Here is a 17,180-nt window from a genome sequence, read left to right on the forward strand (position 1 = left end):
GATGTTGCTGTCTCTTATGCTGCTTTATTGTTATGAAATGGTTTTCTGTTCTTTCCTTGATCTTAACTATAAATAAGAAAAGTTACAAAATTGATGTAAATTCGTACATGTAAATGTACTTTTACTATTATTACTTTTTTCACTTTTTGTATCTTAGCCATTAACTCCATTTTCACAATTCTTCCCAAATGGGATGATGTTTTTCTTCTTTTGGCTGTCAGTGTATCTGTTTTAAACACTAATCTAATGTCACAATAACTTTGTAGCATGCTGTAAGTAGATACACTGTATTTCGGATAAAAGGGGCAGAGCTCAGTGAATGGAGGGGGCAAGAGTGGAGAAGGTTTGTGTACGAGTTAGCCCTTGAAGGTGTAGAAGTTTAGTGCCAGCACCTAAAGTTATCACGTGTTTGGTAAGGAGCTGCTGTGAATGTAGCAGGTATTAAAGCAGTGCAGCGGAACAGCTAGTCTGTGTCACATATACAGTAGTCCAGGTTTCAAAGTAATTTGTATTAAAGTGGACTTTAATATGTTATGTAATGTATCAGATATAACAGATTTGCCACAAATAAAAAATACTGCCAAAATGGGGTGCCCGGCCAGCTAACTCAGTTGGAAGAGCATGTAACTCTTGATCTTGGGGTCATGACTTTGAGTCCCACGTTGGGTGGGGCTTAATTTTCAGAGTTGAGATGCTTTTCAATAATTATTTTAGTTCCTTGGCACTTTTTAAGTTAAAGGATGACTATAAGAAGTATTGAGAGTTGAGACTGGAATCCCTCCTAATAGATGGCAGAACTATCCCCATTAATTTCACTGAGTAGACCACAGACTGAGCGCTTACAGCGGCTAGGCATGGCACCATAGAGACTGAGGCAGGAGTGGGCCTCAGGTGCAGGTGGGCCCCTCTAGAAGGGCCCAAAGGTGCTGTGGTCATTTTTTAAGGGGGAGAACTGAATTCTGAAATGTGTGTTTAGTTCTTTTCCCCTTCACGTTGTAGGGTATTCAGATATACCTATGATTTCTGTTAGTTTCTCCTGAAAGGTACCCTGGTGTTGCAAAATGATGGGCATTTTTTCTTTTTTTTTTGAAAGGCAGTGTTCAGACTTGGGAATCTGAAAATTTAAAAATCACAAACCGAGCGGTAACCACCTTAGATCTTGAGAATGGGCTTTTTTTTCCTTCTGTGGCCTCTGTCATTTCCATTTAGCTCTCCGCTGCTACAGTTACAACCTCAGGATGCCAACTGAGATCCTGCCAAGAGAGCTAGCTTCTACCCAGACTCTGGGACTCATCTTCACCCCAAAGGAGATACATAAATGAATTGCTTAAGTATGGCAATAACTCACTACTGCAGCCTTACTGTTGAGTATGGTTTCCAATAACCGGATCCTTGCCATTTCCCCTAGTTACATAATGATTAAGTTGGTGCCTTGAACTCCTGAATACCAGTGGCTAGATTTCATTCTTGAAACTTAATTTCCTCAGTATTTCTTCTAAGTCTCTACAGAGGCCACCAGCCTATTTGCTCGTATCTGTTTATTATTTTGCATTATCTTGACCTGCATTATAAATTTTACTTTCTCACACCTTTTTAGCTTGAGAGTTAGTTCTTATTCCTTTTTTTCTTTCTTGCACACATATATTGAGTATCTATTTGGAACTGGGCTAGAGAGAGAAAATAACCAAGTCCCTGACTTTAAGAGTAACCATGGGTATCAACATCAACATTCCTTTTTTCTCCAATTAAAAAAAAATTTTTTTTAATGTTTTATTTATTGTTGAGAGAGAGACAGAGCATGAACGAGGGAGGGTCACAGTGAGAGAGGAACACAGAATCCGAAGCAGACTCCAGGCTCCGAGCTGTCAGCACAGAGCCCGACATGGGGCTCGAACTCACAAGCCATGATCATGATCATGACGTGAGCCAAAGTCGGATGCTCAACCGACTGAGCCACCCAGGCACCCCATCCAGTTTTATTGAGATACAGTTGTCATATAACATCGTATTAGTCCAAGGAGTACAATATAGTGATTGATATATGTATATATTGCAAAATTAGGACCACAATAAGTTTAGTTAACGTCAGTCACCTCACATTTTTTTTCTTACGACAGTAACTTTTAAGATCTACTTTCTTAACAGCCTTCAAATAGACGATGCGATATTGTTAACTATAGCCACCATGCTGTATGTTACATCCCCAGGACTTATTTGCCCATTAACTGGGCGTTTGTACCTTTTGAGCATGTTTACCCATTCACACCCTGCCTCCCTCATCTCTGGCAACCACCAATCTATCCTCTGAATCTATGAATTTGGTTTTTTAGTTAGATTTTATTTTATTTTATTTTATTTATTTTTTTATTTTATTTTATTTTTACATCTTTCAAAACACTTTTTTAATGTTTATTTTTGAGAGAGAGAGTGTGTAAGCAGGGGAGGGACACAGAGAGAGGGAGACACAGAATCTGAAGCAGGCTCTAGGCTCTGAGCTGTCAGCACAGAGCCCGACGTGGGGTTCGAACCCACGAACCGTGAGATCATGACCTGAGCCAAAGTTGCACACTTAACCAGCTGAGCCACTTAGGTGCCCCATTTGGTTTTTTAGATTCCACATGTAAGTGAGATCATACAGCATTTGTCTTTTTCAGACTTATTTCATTTAGCATAGTGCTCTCGAGGTCCATCCATGTTGTTGCAAATGGCAGGACTTCCTTCTTTTTTTGTGGCTGAAGAGTGTTCTGTTGTGTAAGTACAGTATATTTTTTTTATTCATTAATCTGTTGTTGGTCGCATAGGTTGCTTCCATGTCTTGGCTATTCTAAATAATGCCGCAGTGAACTTGGTGGTGCAGATATCTTTTCAGGTAGTGATTTTGTTTCTTTCAGATACTTAGAAATGGAATTGCTGGCTCATATGGTAGTGTTATTTTTAATTTTCTGAGGAACCTCCATACTGTTTTACATAGTGGCAGCACCAGTTTAGATTCCCACCAACAGTGCATGAGGGTTCCCTTTTCTCCACATTCTCATCAATACTTTCTGTCTTTTTGATAATAGCTGTTCTAACATGTATGGGGTGATATCTCATTTTGGTTTTGATTTTCATTTCCCTGAAGATTCATGATATTGAGCACCATTTCATGTACCTATTGGCTATTATATATCTTTTTTTGGAAAAAAAAAATCTATTTAGTTCTGTGATTGGTTGACTTTAAAGGAACACATTGAGAAAGGAACCGTTCTTTGTTCCATTAAGCCTGATTACCATGATCTCAGGATCAAAGTCTAATAAACTGAGCAAACTTAGCTTTGAAATATTTTGCCTGGTCACATAAGTAGTAGGTTATTTAAAGTGAAATCATAGCCTGGTGGCTCAGTTGGTTAAGCGGCCAACTTTAGTTCAGGTCACAATCTCACCGTTTGTGAGTTTGAGTCCTGCGTTGGGTTCTGCACTAACAGTGGGGAGCCTGCTTCAGATTCTCTGTCTCTCTCCTTCCCTCCCTCTCTCTCAAAAATAAATATTAAAAAAGAGAATTCTTTAAGAAATAAAATGAGATCATAATCATTTTAAGGCTTTAATTTATTCTTTTGTGTCCTGTTGGAATACAGATAAACTGAAATGTATTTCAGAGGAAGTCCAGGATGGTGAGGGAACTTAGGACCTGTCTTTGGAATAACTGTTAGTTCTCTCAGCTGTGTGAAGGGCTTTTGTGTGAGCAAAGGTACAGACTCATTGTGCGTGGGAAATACCTATGGGTAGAAGGAAGCCTTTGGGACTTGGGGCAGTTGAATGGAAAAACTCTGTGGTGAAGCAACTCAGAAGTGTTATAGATTGTCCCAGAAGGCACTTATGGGAGTTTTTTGTTACTGTGTCATCAGTGGTGTTTGACATAGAATAGATAACTTCTTCCACTCAAGGATGTGTTAGATAGGTTCCTCCTCAAGGAACATGCTAGAGAAGCACCCTAGGTTAATGGAGAGGAGTTATTTGTGGAAATGTTGGGGCATGAGAATGGTGGATAGGTAACCACAAAACTATGAGGACCATTGGACTAGGTGCTACCTATTAAAGTTTCTTCCAGCTTTTAGATTCACCAGTCTCTGTGGTTAGTGAAACAAAGGTTTTTTAAACATCTCCGAGGCAGTTGAGTTCATGTCCACGTGCAGTGTGTTGTATAGTTTCTGATGGCACGAAGCAAATGTCTGAAAAGGAGAGAGTGATATGAGCATAAAGTACCTGATTATTTGGGGGAGGAATGAGCAAAAGGAAAATGTTTACGTATTGAACTTAATCACTCGTCATTTGAGTAAAGTAGAAAAAATTTCCTCTTCAGCCTCCCCCCACCCCCCCCCCCCCCATCAGTATCCCTCTGAAATTGCAAAGTTGGCTGGGCAGCCCTGGGGCAGTCATGTCTGTTTTGGTCGTTTTAATCATTTGCTTTACAGATGTCTCTGTTTAAGGCCAAAAATCCATAGTGTTTGTTACAGTTGGGAAAACTGTCTTGACAAGACTTGTTCATTAAGGCGGCTTTTTGAAGTCTAACTGGCAGTCTGGATTTGACATTTTGTTTAAGATTCGGGTAAGAGTAGTACTGTGCTGTTTGAATGGCTTATTGGTATTTTTTTTTTCTTAAAACATTGTTTTGAGAGGAATTTGAAGTAAGCTTATGACTTTTTGATAGTTAGATTTGACATTAAGCCTCCTCAAGCTTTGGGTTTCCTAGTCAGCAAGGATTGACTGAGTGTCCTGTCTCATCGTCTGGCTGGAGGCCGTGAAGTTGCAAGCCTGATGTGGCTGAGCTTGTAGTCATCTTCAGATTATCATTTTGGGCGGATTTAACGTGAGTTTAGACAAGTGAATTGAGTTTTCTTTTATACTTTATACTTTAATAGAGAATAGTACCGCATTTGTAATCTCACGTCTTGTAAGAAAATATTGAAGAAAACACATTAATGATTTTGAGTGTGTGCTTTTGAGTTGTGATGATGATGTTTTTCCTGGGTGTTTTAAGCAACTAGCTCATTTATTTTCTCAACAGTTTAAATACAACAATTAAAACAATAACCTTGTTCTGCCTCCCCCACCCACCCGCCCACTCCATTCCGCACTGTGGAATATAAATCAGAACAGTTTTCATATATGGTGCTGGAATATTTGCCCCTCTGAAATAGATATCAATAGCCATTTACTTGCCTCAAGCCCATCCTGTGTTAGTTTGCAAATAAGAAAGGTTTGAATTCTTTTCAGCTTACTTTGATGACTTCAGGCATCTGTCTCTGTTTCAGTTATAGTTTTATCTAAGGCTGAAAGAAGTTTTATATTTTATAAAACCTATTTTTTCCTATACAATATGAAACTTAGTGTAGCATAGTCAGTATTAGTAAGAATTGAAAATTACACAGATATTTTTGTACTACACACTAGAGAGTGGAATTGGTAAGTGCTAATCTTGGAAAACTGTTAGTCTTTGTAGTACTGTATTTAAGTTTACTTAAATAATAATTTAATGGTAGGAAAAATACTGTTTTTAGAGAAAGAATAGAAAAGGGGAAGGGGAAGCATCATTTCTTGTTTAAAAGGGGCAGAGACTTAAGCATAAATTTCTGTGTATTTAACATAAGCACTTCTAGTTCTCAGAGGAAGTTTACCTAATAGATTAATAGATGTGGGTATTGAACTCTACAAAAGCAAGTAACAAGCTGCAACTCAGTTCTAATGCTGAACAAACCACAGGCTACAAGCACCCTGCCGATCTCTAGCGTAACAGGTAGACTGTTGTTCTGCCTGGTGGGGGTTTTGGTTTTACATCTTATGTATGAGTTTAATTAGTTTCCTAATACGCATAATTTAGGCTTTTTCCCCCTTATGTCTACGTAGCTTTTTTGCACTGTATTATTTTACACATGTAACGTGTTCCAGTTTATCTCTAGTAGTAACCAGAGGTTTACTCCTTTCCTCGAAGCACTTATCTTAAAAGCTACTGAAGAGTTGTTTTGTTTTCTAAATAGCTTATGCCTTTTCTAAATCCTTATCCTTGTTCCTTCTATCATTGTTATTAAATGTTGATCATGCTTCTTAGGTTTGTGGAGCGTGACCTGATGGCCCGAATTTGCAGTAGACAGTCGCCACACAGTTTCCCAGGGATGCCCCAGGCGGGCAGCAGCCTTGCCCAGGAGTGGGGAGACGTTCCCACTGATTGTGCTGTTTTGGTGCTTACAGTGATTTTGAGGGGTAGTAGCCTATCCAGAGGTCCTTGGCAGTTACAACCAATGATCTGCTTTTAGGGCCTTAAATGTCTTAAAACATCCTAATGAATTAATTGTACAGCGCATGTGATTATAGTCCAGGAGTCTTTAAAGTCTGACATAAAGCTTTCAAAAAAATACCTGTGTGCTTAATATTAGTAGAACAAAACAAAGCAGCGGAACCCCAAAGCCTCCTGCCTCAACATCACACCCTTGGTTGAAGGTTTTGAGAAGAGTGAGTAGAGGTTAAAGTTGAGTGAATGATCGGACAAAAGGCAGCCTCCCAGGGATCTGGAGACATTAGTCACTATAGCTTGCCTGCCACCCACTCTTCTCCAGGCCTCTGGGGGTAAGGAAGAAGCCTCTTCACTCCCTTGGGGGTGGAAGCTTTGTTTATGTGCTTTCCTGCTGATTCTAAGGTTTTTGATGGTGGCTGTTTATCACACTGATTCTTTTTTAGCCTTTTGACTGTTCTTTAAACTCCCTTTCCTTCCATTCCATCAAATAATAAAGAAATGTATGTTAATTAAAGCAAAGTTACTGTATAACTTTGCTAGGAAGAGTTAGAAGGGTATTTGGTAAGCAAAGTGAGAGTATTCCAAGTACTGAGAGGTTGGGAATCATCCTTGAAATAGTATCTTCATTCTTCTACTAAGAGGTTTGTTAAAGCAAAAATAGCTAATCTGCACTGAGGGCTTACTGTGCCATAAACTTTTACATGCACTAATGGATTGAATAATCAGAGTAACTATGAGATAGGTGCCATTGTTAACATCTCCATTTTATAGATGATGACACTGAGGCATAAATTGGTGATACAACTTGTCCAAGGCCACACAGCAAGCAGGCATGCACCTGGGACTCATACCCACCAGTCTGGCTCCTGAGGCCTCACGCTTCCTTATCAGGACTGTCTGGTTACGTTTGATACGGTGTTGATCATTCTTACATCTTGATTTTCTGCCCTTTAGAAGGCTAAGTTAACCACTTAAAATTTTTTATTAAACATCCTGTACTTTTGGTTCAGTCACCTCTAAAATTTATGACCCCTAACTTCCTTAGCTGAGAAGACACAACTGTACGGGAATATAAGGGTGTAGACATATTTCTAATAATCTAACGAATAGGATTTATTAGGTGCCTGCTATTTGTGTGGTGCTCTATTCTATGTAAATTCTGCTTTAGTCTTCAGAACCCCTCAATATATGTATATTCCCTATGTAACAGTTAGGGAAGCTGAGCTAGCAAAATGATAGCCTGGGGAACTTAAGCTGAGTCTCCTTTTTATGGTTTGTCTAGTCCATTCTCGCTACTTGCCACTCCCCAGCTAGGAGTCTTGTTGTCCATTGTCCAGAGAAGCATTTGCCCAACTGGCGAAGACAAAGGCACAGAGTCAAAGAGACCTGGATTCCCTTCTGAGCACCTCTACTGGTTTTGCTGAGTGATGTTTTTAAAGATACTTACTGTCCTGAACTTTGGGTAGAACAAATTTAGTTGTACTCATTATTTAGCTTCTGTTGATTCTCATTCTCTTCAAGAGAATAGTCTGCTTTTAACGAAATAGAATTGGCTTTTATGTTACTTCCAACAGTTCATGTACCAGAGAATTTGCAATAAAATAACACATCTAAGGCCACTAGGAATTTAGAGGGAGAGAGCAATGTGGACTGTCACACTGAGGTTTGTTTTGGCCTCATCTGATACAGGCTTTTTTTTCCTGGAGTGTGTATGTGTACTTGCTGTTTCCTCTCATTGACCTGCCTTTCTGATTTCTAACGTAGTTATCAGGGAGTTTTCAGACCCTCCCTCTTACCCTCGCTGGGGGCTACCTATAATGAGATGAGCACATGGGTAGCTATTTGGAAGGTGAAGACAATTAAGTAACTTTCTAGGCCTGATTTGAACTTCTGGATCTTTTTGGTTTGTGGTCAATTCCTTAACCTTGAGCTAAGAACTTCAAAAACATTTGGAGGCCTTTATTTCTGGTTTCTGTTTATTCGGCCTGTAGCTGAGCTCTACAGTTAAACTATATTAGTATCTCTGGTCTCTTGATGATCAATCCCTTTTAAGTATTATTCTGTCCCACTGCCAGACTCCCTTCTAGCTTAATGTAAATTTGATTAACTGTCTGGGAGTTTTAGGCCACCTTTACCAGATATCCAAATTACAGTCATGTGACTTGTTCTTCTTGCATGGTAATTGGAGGGAGAATAGGGGAATAAGGATATCAAAATTCATGAATAGTTAAAAAATCTTCATTATTTTGTTCCTAGCTCTGACTTTCCCTTTTTACCTTTCACGATAGTTTTGTTTTTAATCAGATTTTGAATTTTGATTTAAATTTTCATTGACTTCTTCTCTTTAAACATATTCCTTAGAGGTATAGCAAAATTAATACTAAAGGGGCACTTTCTCTTTCAGTTAGCATGCGTGCGCGCACATGCGCACACACACACACACACACATATTTTAAGTTTATTTATTTTGAGAGAGACAGAGAGAGGGAGCAGGGGAGGGGCAGAGAGAGAGAGAGGGAGGAAGAGAGAATCCCAAGCAGGCTCCACACTGTCAGTGCAGAGCCCGATGTGGGGTCAGAATCCTCCCCAGCTGGGAGCTCATGACCTGAGCTGAAACCAAGAGTCGATGCCTAACTGACTGAGCCACCCAGGCGCCCCTGCACACATACATTTTTTGATGAGACATTGAAAATTGCTTATAATAAGTATGATTGCCTGCCAATACTTTTTGCATACATATTCTTTGGTATCAAGAAAAAGAAGTGTGTATGTGTTTACTTGGCCATATAGCAAAAACTGCTTGGTCTAGAGGTGCAATATGTACAATTATCTGAATATTAGTTTCAGTTACAGTTACAAGTTTTACAATTTAAAAATGGTTCTACCAAAGTTGGGGTTCAGTAATTGATCATTTTAATTTGCAGTTCATTAATTCAACAGATATTAATTGAGTGCTAGCTATGTTTTAGGAGCAGGGACATTATTAGTCTCATTTGTTCATTACTCTGCTGCCCAGCACAGAGCCTGGCATCTGATAGGCATTCAGTAATATCAGTTGAATGAAACGATGCATGTCCTCATGGAGTTTACATGCTGGTGTTATACCCACATCTAGCACTGAAAGAGCCCCCAAGAGAAGTAGAATGCGTAATCCATATTTTAAAACTATCTTGCTTCTCTCATTGAGAGTGAGAGTATATTTCCCAGAAGCTCCCCAGCATACTTTCTCTTCTTTTGTAGCCAGGACCAGGTCATATAGCCATACAGAAGGCCCAGAACGCAGTTTTCTGACAGCAAGGAGTGGACTGACTGAGTGCAGTCCATTACGTGGAACGGGGCTTTGCCATGCTAAACGGATGCAGGATTCAGGGCAAGGGGAAGAGAGAGGGAAGGACTTAACAAGGCTACTTGGAGTGTGATTTACAGAATTGGAGAGGTAGATGTGGACTGAGCTTAACTTTGTGCAGAGCTATGAAGAATGTAGTTTCTTGGTGCATACAGAGGTAAACTGGAATTTCAACCTCTTTATGAACAAACTTTAATCTTAACACTCGAAGCAAAAAAGTGTTATAAATTACATAAATTCTTTTAAATCCTTTTCTCTGGAAACACTTCAAGATTAGTTTATCATGTCATTTAAAGAATAAGGGCCTTCTGTTTTTCTTTTCACAAGTATTCAGTAATTCAGAGATTTTATTTTAATTAGGCTTTTATTCTTTCATAGGAACTAGTTTAAGGACCTACTAGAATAACATTTCAGAAGAAGTTCATAAATGGTAACACTTAGGTGCCATCCAGACTCCTGGCTATTCCCCATTCTACTAGAACAATATAGAGCTTTGTAGTTGAACAAATAACAAACAAAAGAACTAGAGTGTAAGTTATGTGGAGCCATCACATTATGGTACAGGAGACACACCTCACAGTCGCCCTCACTGCCTGATCTCTGAGGAAAGCTTGGAAGTCTAGAGGGGTTCAGGCTCTGGAGTCAGACTGGGGTTCACATCCTGCCCCTGCTGTTTGCTTACTAAAAGAACTGACAGGTTATTTCTTTTCTCTGAGCCTCAGTTTCCTCATCTGTAAAATGGGGTTACCATGTATAGGCTACGTAGAGTGGTTAGGATTAAATAAGATAGAATTTGAAAATAGTTAACACTTATGCATACCATATATTATCAGCAGTGTTTTATTTACTATATAACACACAAAAAGTACTAGGCACATACACAGTAAGTACTCATATAGGACTTCTTTTTTTTTTTTTAGATAAATGGTTAACAACCATTTGTAGGGTTAGAATGATCTGTCATTTGACGTGAGAAGGCTGAGAAACAGCCACTATGAAATTACACAACAGTTTCAAGCCTTTTCATAACTGAATGTAGTCTATTTATGTAATCATTTTATAATATTGAAATTGGTACATTTTTGGCAGTGTTTATGTTGGTGAACTAAATACCTCCTTATTTAATCAGAACAGAGACCTATTGACTATTTCAATATGTGCTCATGTAACTGGCTTCTATAAATAAAGTCATCATCCATGAAGAATGTGACAATATTTGTACTCTAGAACATCTACCATTTCTCCAGCTTATAGGATAAGGATAAAGAAATGATTTTTAAGGAGTATTACTCAGCAATCAAAAAGAATGAAATCTTGCCATTTGCAACTACGTGGATGGAACTGGAGGGGATTATGCTAAGTGAAATTAGTCAGAGAAAGACAAAAATCATATGACTTCACTCATATGAGGACTTTAAGAGACAAAGCCAATGAACATAAAGGAAAGGAAACAAAAATAATATAAAAACAGGGGGACAAAACAAAAGAGACTCATAAATATGGAGAACAAACTGAGGGTTGCTGGAGGGGTTGTGGGAGGGGGGATGGGTTAAATGGGTGAGGGGCATTAAGGAATCTACTGAAATCATTGCTTCATTATATACTAACTAATTTGGATGTAAATTTTAAAAAATAAAATAAAGTTAAAAAAATGATTTTTAAATGCTACTGTCGGGGCGCCTGGGTGGCGCAGTCGGTTAAGCGTCCGACTTCAGCCAGGTCACGATCTCGCAGTCCGTGAGTTCGAGCCCCGCGTCAGGCTCTGGGCTGATGGCTCGGAGCCTGGAGCCTGTTTCCGATTCTGTGTCTCCCTCTCTCTCTGCCCCTCCCCCGTTCATGCTCTGTCTCTCTCTGTCCCAAAAATAAAAATTAAAAAACGTTGGAAAAAAAAATTAAAAAAAAAATGCTACTGTCATATCTTGGTACAATGAAAGATCATGTCAGAACTATGATTTCGTAATCTTGGTATGTGGTGCAGAGTACAAATATTGTCACTATTAGCAATTGCTGAGGGAACAGGGCTGTGAAGTGGTCCTACTTATAGCTGGAACTAGGGATTTATAAATTGGTTGACATGAGATTTCCAACATCATTATAGTATGAATCAGTTTTAAAAAATTATTTATGCTTGAAATTTTTGAAAGACATGTATTAAAGAAGGGTTAGAAAAATTGACATTGAGGTGCTTTTAATGGAAAATTTATGGGTGTTGAAATTAGGATTTTAAACACTAGAACAGCATAAGTTACTGAATTGGTGTGATGAAATGCCTTCATGGATGATCAATCAGTAAACCTAACGGAAAGAAAGGTGAAGTGTGAGAGTGGGGACTGAAGCTGACAAGAAGGTTTCCAAGGTGCGAAATAAAGATTGAAGCCATTCTAGAGATTTTAAAGAGTTTTTATTAAGCTTGAATGAATTATGGCATATGAAAAGAGCTCATAAGTTGGAAGCACTGTTCATATAAGGAGTGTTAATAATTACACTTTTGTTGATTGAAAAAAATTTTCCTGGAAACTCAAAGAGAGAAGCTTTAATGATGAAGAAATTAATCATACTGCCCGATTTTCCATCGGAACCCCTGATTTTTCGTTCTCAAACCACTCCTCCTCTAAACCTTTCCCCTAAGTGGCAGTTTCATCCTTTCTGTGGCTTAGGCCAAAAACTTGGGAGTCAGCCCAGATGCTGCTCTTTCTCTCACACCACACATCCACATTTCCTTCTACCCTTCTCAACCTTTTCACCGATGCTCTAGTGGATCTAGCCACTAACACGCTCGCTGGGATTGTTCCAGGATCTTTTTTATTGATCTTCCTGGGCTCCTTGCTCACTTCACAGTCTATTCTCAACACAGTTGCACAGTGATCCTTTTGAAAGAGAGGTCAGATTATGTCCCTCCTCTGCTCAGAGCCCTCCAGTGTCTTCCTCAAAACCCAGATCTTCACAGCAGCCTACACGTTTGTGTATAATCTGGTCCCTGGTACCTTTCTGAGCTCATCTCCTGGCATCTTTGCCTTGATCCTTCTGCTCCAACAGCAGTGGCCTTGAAACTGCTACACAAGCTCCCACTTCAGGATCTTTGTGCTTTCTGTCTGGAATGTACTTCCCCAGGTACCCTTGGGTGTTGGCTAATGTCACCTCATCACTAAGGCCTTGGTACTCTTTGGAAAGTAGTAACTCTGTGTCCTCCTTCCTTGCCTCATTTTTGCCCCTAACATTTATTTTCATTCAGCATACTATATACTTTATTACCTGTCTCCCCACACTAGATTGTGAGATCTGTGAGGGCAGCACCCCCCTTACCCCCCATTTGTTTACCTAACACAGAATGTGGCAGATAGTATGTGCTTAGCAAATATTGATTGACTAATTGCAGTAACATTGCAGTTCATTAGTATCACTGCTGTTGACTCATAGAGGCTTCTTTGAACAAAATCACTGGTAGTATCTGTTAATATCAGTTCTAAAAAATGGTAGTACTAATTCTAAACACTCATATTTAATAGTGGGAAGTACTGCATTATATTTCCCAGCTTCCCTTGTAGTTAGATGGGGTCATGTGACCGAATTTTAACAATAGAATGTGGGTAGAAGCCCTGGGTCAAGAAAACCTACATGAATGATCCCTATGCTGAATGATTTGGGGAACCTGTGTTGAAGATGCAGCGCTCTGGGTCAGAAGGCGCTTGGCTCGATGAATTACCATGTAGAGGACAGTTGCCTACTCTTCAGGAACACCTGTTTGGGCTTTCACTGAGTGAGAAATATCTGTTGGATTAAGCAACTGTAATTTGGAATTTATTGGTTAAAGCACAGCATTACCTTAACTAAAACAAACCAGTGACAGCTAAATTCTCCTTGTTCTGTTGGATATCCAGATGGTACCCAGATTCCTTGTCCTCAGCTTCTGTATTTGAAAATGGAAATAATGTTATTTTAAAGCACAGGTGTGTTCTTCTTTTAGGTTTATTTTGAGAGAAAGTGCATGCAAGAGGGGAACGGGCAGAGAGGGGGAGAGACAGAACGCCAAGCAGGCTCCATACTGTCAGAGCAGAGCCTGATGTAGGGCCCGAACCCACCAGACAGGAGATCATGACCTGGTCTCACCTGACCCTGAGCTGAGATCAAGAGTCAGACGCTCGACTGACTGAGCTATCCAGGCGCCCCCACAGTTGTGTTCTTAATACAGATGACTATTTTTTTGCGACTCGATCAAGATACACTTCACATACCATGAAATTCATTCATTTAAAGTGTACAGTAGTGCAGAGTGTTTTTTTTTCTTAACGTTTATTTATTTTTGAGACAGAGAGAGACAGAGCATGGGCAGGGAAGGGGCAGAGAGAGAGGGAGACACAGGATGTGAAGTAGGCTCCAGGCTCTGAGCTGTCAGCCCAGAGCCCGACGCGGGGCTCGAACTCATGGACCGCGAAATCGTGACCTGAGTTGAAGTCGGCCGCTTAACCGACTGAGCCACCCAGGCGCCCCCAGAGTGGTTTTTTTTATTATTGAAGTATAGTTGATATACAGTGTCGTACTAGTTGTGTACTAGCTGTGTACAACACAGCTGAATGGTTTTTATTCAGAGTTGTAGGGCCGCTGTGACAATCTAATTTCATAGTGTTTCAGTAGCCCCCAGAAGAAACTCTGCATAGTGGTAGTCTTTCCCTCTAGCTCTTGGCACCCTCACTACTCTACCTTCTGTCCCTATGGACTTGCCTGTTCTGGCCATTTTATACAACTGGAAGCATATAATATGTGGCCTTTTGTGTTTGACTTCTTTCACTTGGTATATTTTCAAAGTTATCCAAATTATAGCACGTATCAGTACTTCATGCCTTTTTAAAAAAACTTTTTAATGTTTATTTATTTTTGAGAGAGCGTGCATGAGTGGGAGAGGGGCAGAGAGAGAGAGAGAGAGAGAGAGCGAGCGAGCGGGACAGAGGATCTGAAGTGGGCTCTGCACTGACAGCAGAGAGCCTGACGCAGGGCTCAAACTCATGAGTTGAATCGTGAGGTCATGACCTGAGCTGAAGTTGGATGCTTAAGTGACTGAGCCACCCTGGTGCCCCTCTTTCTTTGAAAATGTTATGCTTCAGGGTGTCTGGGTGGTTCAGTTGGTTAAGTGTCTGACTGTTGATTTCGGCTCAGGTCATGATCTCAGGGTTTGTGAGGTCAAGCCCTGCATTGGGCTCTGCACTGACAGTGCAGAGCCTGCTTGGTATTCTTTCTCTTCCTTTCTCTCTGCCCCTTCCCTGTTCACGCTCGCTCTCAAAATAAATAAACTTTAAAAAAATGTTATGCTGCTTATTTCTTTATCTTCTTTGGGTATTAAATTTTTTTTAATGCTTATTTATTTTTAAGAGAGAGAGAGAGAGATAGGGAAAGACAGAGCATGACAGAGGAGGGGAGGCAGAGAGAGAGAAGGAGACAGAATCCAAAGCAGGCGCCAGGCTCTGAGCTGTCAGTGCAGAGTCCGATGCGTGGCTTGAACTCAGGAACCACGAGATCGTGACCCAAGCTGGAGTCAGTTGCTTAACCGACTGAGCTACCCAGGCACCCCCTCTTTGGATATTTTTCTGAAATAGATATTGGAAATGGAATTGCTTGGTTTGTACAGAATGCAAGTTAAATTTTTTGATGGAATAAAATTTGTCTCTAAAAGGGTTATACCCATTTATGCTCTTCAACTAGTAGTGACAACATCCATTTCTCCATAATTTCACCTATATTGGATGTTATTAATCTTTTATTTTTGTCAATCTGAATGAAAAATACCTCATTTTAGCCTTTGACATTGAACATGTTTTTGTATGCTTATTGATCATTTGCATTTCTTCTCTAAAATTCCTCTTTGTACCTGACTTTTGTTCTCCGTTAGGTTTGGCCTTTTTTTTCTTTATTAATTTATAGATGTTTTCTGTTATTATGACTGTTAATCCTTTATGTCTAATATATGCTGGAAATATTTTCTTCTAGTCTATGGCTTGGTTTTTATATAATGTATTTACTATTTTTTTTTTAATGTTTATTTTTGAGAGAGAGAGAGCGTGCGTGAGTTGGGGAGGGTCAAAGAGAGAGGGGGATGGGATTGGAAGCTGACTCTGCACTGGCAGCAGCAAACCCGATATGAGACTTGAACACACGAATCGAATTGTAGATCATGACCTGAGCTGAGGTTGGACGCCCAACCTACTGAGCCACCCGGATCCCCTTAGGGCTTGGTTTTTAAAGTTGTTTATGCTGTCTTTCTGCCAGTCAGAAGTTTTAAATATTTTTAAATGTTTCATTTTATGGCCTCAATGCTTGAGGATGTCTATGCTGTCCCAGGGTTTATAACCATATTCCCATTTTTAAAATTTGTTTGGAGTCTTGTTTTTCATGTTTTGCTCTTTTAATTTGCCTGGAATTTATTTATGTGGCAGCATGAAGTAAGGATCCAGTTTTTTGCCTCTCAGAATGGATAGCCAATTCTTTAATTCCTATTTTACTGATGTGTTTGTCTTTTCTTGTACTAGTATCATACTATTTTAATATTTTGATAGAACTATCTCATCATATATCATCTTTTACAAAAATGTAGCTGGGTTGTACATTTTCTCCTTTAGATGCATTTTAAATTAGCATTTTAAAATAAAATACCCTTTTGGGATTTTTATTGGAAAGAAAAACATTTCTCTAACACAACTTCTTAAAAAAAATTTTTTTTAACATTTGTTCATTTTTCAGAGACAGAGACTGAACACAAGCAGGGGAGGGGCAGAGAGAGAGAGGGAGACACAGAACCCGAAGGAGGCTCCAGGCTCTGAGTTGTCAGCCCAGAGCCTGATGGCAGAGCTTAAACCTGCAAACCATGAGATCATGACTTGAGCTGAAGTTGGATGCTCGATTGACTGAGCCACCCAGGCACCCCCTAACACAACTTTTAAAAAGTGTTTATTTATTTAGAGAGAGAGACAAAAGGGCAGAGAGAGAGAGAATCCCAAGCAGGCTCCGCTTTATCAGCACAAAGCCCGACGGGGCGTTCAATCTCATGAACCATGAGATCATGACCTGGAGTGAAATCAAGAGTCCGATGCTTATCTGACTGAGCCACCCAGGTGCCGCTTCTCTAACACAATTTTTAATGGCCATGTTGTATTACATTGTATGCTTATGCCATATTTTACTTAAAAATTTCTCATTGTTAGTCTAAAACCACACTTTTAAAATATCGCCTCATAATTTAGCTTTTTAAATTGAAATATAATTGAGATATAACATTGTGTTAGTCCAGGGTGTACAACATAATGATTTAATAATATGAATATATTGCAAAACGCTGACCACAGTAAGTTTCAGTAATACTTGTCACCACATATACAAACTTTTTGTCTTAGGATGAGAACCTTTAAGATTTACTGTCTTTTGAAATACACGATACGGTGTTGTTGACGGTGAGTCATCATGCTGCACTTGATATCTTTAGGACTTACATATTTTTTAACTGAAAATTTGTGCCTTTTGATCACCTTCACCCATTTTGTGTGACAGTCACCAATCTGTTCTTTGTATCTATGAGTTTGG

General features: G+C 39.5%; 1 protein-coding gene across 12 annotated transcripts in view; it reads left to right on the forward strand.

Annotated features, from left to right (window-relative positions):
• The window catches only part of SFMBT1 (Scm like with four mbt domains 1), a 128,063-nt gene that overhangs the window by 43,398 nt on the left and 67,485 nt on the right, over positions 1–17,180 (forward strand). For 4 of the 12 annotated variants that reach the window (XM_053219226.1, XM_053219222.1, XM_053219225.1 and 1 more), the window contains exon 3: positions 16,563–16,714. The exons of the other annotated variants lie outside the window; for them this stretch is intronic. The gene's annotated coding sequence lies outside the window, so the exon portion shown is untranslated. The remainder of the gene's footprint in view (positions 1–16,562; positions 16,715–17,180) is intronic. 12 annotated transcript variants of the gene reach the window in all.

This window comes from Acinonyx jubatus, chromosome A2 (assembly GCF_027475565.1).
Source record: "Acinonyx jubatus isolate Ajub_Pintada_27869175 chromosome A2, VMU_Ajub_asm_v1.0, whole genome shotgun sequence".
Classification (NCBI taxonomy): Eukaryota; Metazoa; Chordata; class Mammalia; order Carnivora; family Felidae; genus Acinonyx; species Acinonyx jubatus.